This window comes from Halictus rubicundus, unplaced genomic scaffold (assembly GCF_050948215.1).
Source record: "Halictus rubicundus isolate RS-2024b unplaced genomic scaffold, iyHalRubi1_principal scaffold0052, whole genome shotgun sequence".
Classification (NCBI taxonomy): domain Eukaryota; kingdom Metazoa; phylum Arthropoda; class Insecta; order Hymenoptera; family Halictidae; genus Halictus; species Halictus rubicundus.
The window spans coordinates 689,342-694,329 of NW_027488593.1; positions in this window are offsets into that span (position 1 = coordinate 689,342).

Genomic DNA, 4,988 nt, shown 5'->3' on the forward strand with positions numbered 1-4,988 from the left:
AGGATACAGAGTTTGGATACCCGAAAAAAGGAAAATAGAAGCGACACGCGAGGTGAAATTTTTAAATGAATTCACATACTGTAATAATTACGAGAATTTCTTCCATGATTTTAAGGAACTAGATTCACCTGCATCCGAGGAAAAAGAGAAAATTAAAACAGTCGACATTGACATAAAGTCGATTGAACCTCAAAGTGAAGATGTCCACGAATCAACGGATGAGAATGAAGTTGAGGATCTCCAAGAAAATCACCATGATGTACCAAGACCTACACCTATAATTCGTCGTGGAGCTGGTAGACCACGCATTGTTAGAGACGGTGGAATAGGAAGACCAAGGAAGGTATACGCACAAGCGAATAATCAGGTACGTCCAAGCAGTGATAATACGGATGACGAGTTTGTAGACGTTGTAGCCAGCATAGCTGAGGTGCCAATAAAATCAGCTTTAAATGGAATCGACGAAATGGCATGGAGAAAAGCAATAAACGAAGAATTCATTGCCATGACCAAGAACGATACATGGAAAATTGTGGATGAACCTACTGACAAAAACATTGTCGATTGTCGAATCGTACTTAGAAACAAGTTAAAGCCGAACGGAGAAATCGACAGAAGAAAAGCTAGACTGGTAGCAAAGAGTTTCTCACAACGCTTTGGTGAAGATTTTGAAGAGACATTTGCGCCGGTGGCTAGATTAAGTTCGATACGTATGCTCATGGCATTGGCCGTTGAGCATGATCTGATTGTGGATCATCTGGATGTCTCGACAGCCTTTTTATACGGTGAGGTGGATGAAGTAATCTACATGCGGATACCCGAACAGCTTGAAATGTCTCTTGAAGAAATGATTCGGGAACGATCAAAGAGCGAAACAGCAGAATTTTACAATAAGGCGCAAAAGATGTTAAATGAAATACGAAGAGGATCCAAGGTATGCTTATTGAATAAAAGTTTATACGGGCTACGACAATCGAGTAGGTTATGGAATCAAAAATTGAGTAAAAGACTGCAAGAACTTGGTTTGAAACCAACGACAGCTGATCCATGTATATATTTTGCTGTAAGAAAGGATCATCTTATGTTGATCACCATTTATGTCGATGACATACTAATTGCAAGTTCCGATACAAAGTGGAAAAATTCAATAAAAGAAAAATTAATGTCCACGTTTGAAATGCGAGATCTGGATAAGATTAGACACTGTTTAGGAATTGAGTTTTTCCAGGAGAAGGGGAAGATACAGATGACACAGAAGGGCTATGTTCAAGAGCTATTGAAATGCTTTGGAATGCTGGACTGCAAACCCGTCTTGACGCCCTGTGACCCTTCCATTAAATTAGTGAAGCCAGATTCTCCATCGTCAGAAGTCATGCGAAGATATCCATATAAGGAGCTGCTTGGATGTTTAACATATTTGTCCATTGGAACCCGACCAGATTTAGCATTTGCCGTTAGTTCTTTAGGTCAATTTAATGACAATTATTTGGAAGAACACTGGTTGGCAGCTAAAAGGATTCTTCGATATTTGAAGGGAACTACCGACAAAGCGCTGACTTTTCAAAAAAATGATCTCGACGTGGAAGGATTCGTGGATGCAGATTGGGGCGGTTGCTGCAACGATAGACGTTCATACACTGGATTTGTTTTTGTATTTTCAGGTACTCCAATTTGTTGGGAATCATATAACAAATACATGGCAAATACATGGCAATGACCGAAGCCACGAAGGAGGCCATTTATTTACGACGTTTACTTGGAGAGCTCGGTGTTCGAGGTCAGGATGCGATCGTTTTATACAACAATAATCAGAGCGCACAAAGGTTGGCTAAGAACCCTGTATTTCATCGTCGCACGAAGCACGTGGACATACGTCATCATTTCATTCGCAATGCTGTCAAAGATCGGCAAGTAATAACCCAGTATTTGCCAACTGGAGACATGGTCGCCGACGTTTTAACTAAGGCATTAACCAGCGATAAGCACACAAACTGCGTTCAATTATTAAATATATGTTAGTACGGTGTGATCAGATCTGCGGATTGAGGGGAGGTGTTAGCGATTACAATCCGCATATGTATTAGTTTATAAGTTCGCGCCGCGCTATTGCTTTGTATTTTTTGGCGCGACATCTACCGGAGCGTTGGGGACCATTGCGGTTCCCATAGTGTTTTGTTCTATTCTGTTTTGTTCTGTTCTGTTCTGTTCGTTCGTTATTCAACACGTTTGTTATCCGCTGTAATCTAATATTAAAACTAACACAGAGTCTACGGGATCAATTTACAAAATTCCGCGCCAGAAACAGTGCGGTGCGGAGCGGGCAGGCGGCGGACAACGCACTGCGGAAATACAAATACGAAGATTCGATGCAATTTTTGGTACCGTTTTGTCAAGAACGTCAAACGCTTTGCAGTTTGCAGAGGTGAGCAATATTTCAAATACCACATTATTGACTATTTACATTTATTATCCCATTTGAAATTATTTACAATTAACTAATTTAAATATTATTTTTCTCGGCTCCGTCAGTTTTAGTGGAGACTTTAGTTGCACGAGAGAAGAAAATGGGGACATCAGCGGAACCCCGCTTGAGAGCGAGGGGGAAGAGCCGCGGGACAGGCAACCTCCACAAAAGGGGAGACGTCAACGACGACAACAGGATGAACACCAGAATGAAGAAAACGAGGATCGCTATGCGGAGATGCATATAAAAAACAGTACCACTTTTTCCTCTTTCATTTTTTTCTATTATTGACTATTTACGAGAAAAATGCTCGCTAGTAATAGCGTGAACAACCTGTATATTAGTAATTTCATTTTCTGTGAATTGTTGTGGTCCCCCCCCCCCCCCCTCGAGGGGATCACAGCCACCGAATGGACGAAAACCACAACATTAATGACAATCGTAACCACATGTACTAGCCACTGTAAAACTCTTATATATATTTTCCTTGTACATATTCCAATAAATGACGAGGATGACTGGATCGACGGCGCGTGCGCGACGTCGCCCCTGCGTTCCTCCCCGCGGCCCGCGAGCCCCCAGGTGGATCGAGCAGCTTGGTGACTCTCGCGGGACGCGCGGGGGACGGGCGTCAGGAGCGATCGATCTAACGGCCGATCGACGCAGTCTATCTGTACTATCGACATTCGACAGATCTCAAGCGTTTTCTCTCTGTGTATTCCTTGCGATCCTCGTTTCGTCGGGCTTTTTCCTGCCACTCCGTTTCTGCGAACTGACGGAAATCTTTCACAGTGTTGAAAGATCCGAGGAGTTCTCAACAGTGAATAATTACACATATATAAATAATTTACCAATATAATTAATGTACTTGACAAGAAATTAACAATTTTTATAAAAAAATTTATTTTTAAAAACTAACAAATTCAAAACGAAATTAATGATAAATGAATGTTATTCGCTATCCGACTCATTCTCAGTACTTTCAATGTGTGATCCCTATTCACGTTCTTCCAAACAATCTGAATCTATCTTTACATTCTTATTATTTTCGGATAGGTATAAAAGATATAGTAAAAGCAAATTAAGAATAAATAAAAATGATTGACATATAATTATTGCAAAATTGTTTAAGCATAGAAATTATTATTATATGATTATTAATAACAATTTCCATCCTCATATACAGGGTCATCCGTTTTTAAACGGCCAAACGTCAACCAGCTATAGAGGACCCCAAATGAAACAACTTTCACCCCCCACACTTTTTTTGATTCGGTCTTGATTTTTAGATAATTGCAAAAACCCGTCATTTTTTGCGTTCACTTAAGATTAAATATATTAGGACTGCAATTATGTATCTTGATGATTTTTCCTTTGTTTGGTTTAAAATAAATAGGGGCATCTTGTTTATTAAGTCAACTTTTTTGTATGACCTTTGGATCTTGGTTTTTTTGACATGGGGCACGCCGAGGAGACTGAATGAAATAACTTCGAATCAAAAAAAGTGTTAGGGGTGAAAGTTGTTCCATTTGGGGTCCTCTATAGCTGGTTGACGTTTGGCCGTTTAAAAACGGATGACCCTGTACATACGCATTTAGTATCATACGCATTCTATGCAATCCGCGAATCCGGCCCGGGGGCGGACCAATCGACGAGTGCCGAAGATTCGCGAACGAGCACACGAGGTCCGCGCTCGGGCTATAAAGATCGCGACGAAATCCTCCGAGGACGGAGTTGGCTTGGAGCAGCTCGCGGGGTAACACCCGAGGGAATTTTGCAACGAGATTTGCAAACTTTACATCTTACCATGGCTTCTAAAGACATACTTAAAGATAACGATCCACTTCTTGACTCTAAGAAAGACTCAGCTCCTCCTAAGACCTCGCGTGGGAAGGGGGCGGAACAGCGAACATCCGATAAGTTTCGGCAGCGAGTTGGGGCTAAGCAACTGCAAGAAAGACGAGACGCAATCACTGCCCGTTGGGGATTCACATCCTCCGACGACATGAGTGAAGTCTCTAAGTCTCTTGAGGCAATCCAATTGCCTACTGCTATACGTGCGAAGCCCATTCCTGTCGCAACTCGCGGTATTGGGGTATCATGTGTGATTGAGTATACCAAGATGACCACCACTTGGAGCTTCAGTGCAATTAACGAAATTTGTACAATTTATCAATACTATCGTGTTGCACTCTACTCATTCTACGCCCGTACCGTTGAGTGCCGAACAACTCAGACTATGTCTGAATCTTATCCTGTCTCCACCCCACAATATATGGAAGAAGAATTACGCTTCCATTTAAGCCCGATCATCCAGTTACCGATCTGCGTTGCTACCATTATCTCTAGCATTGGGAAGATCACTTCAGGCTCTCGTACATGGCATTGCTTCTTGCCAGAACCAACACCTCTCAGACTTGAAGACCCTGAGTTTTGTCTTCTTTATTTGCAACGACGTTGCATAAGACATGTTCTTGATATGTTAGCCGATCCTCGTGATGAGACCGCGACTTAAGGGGTAACA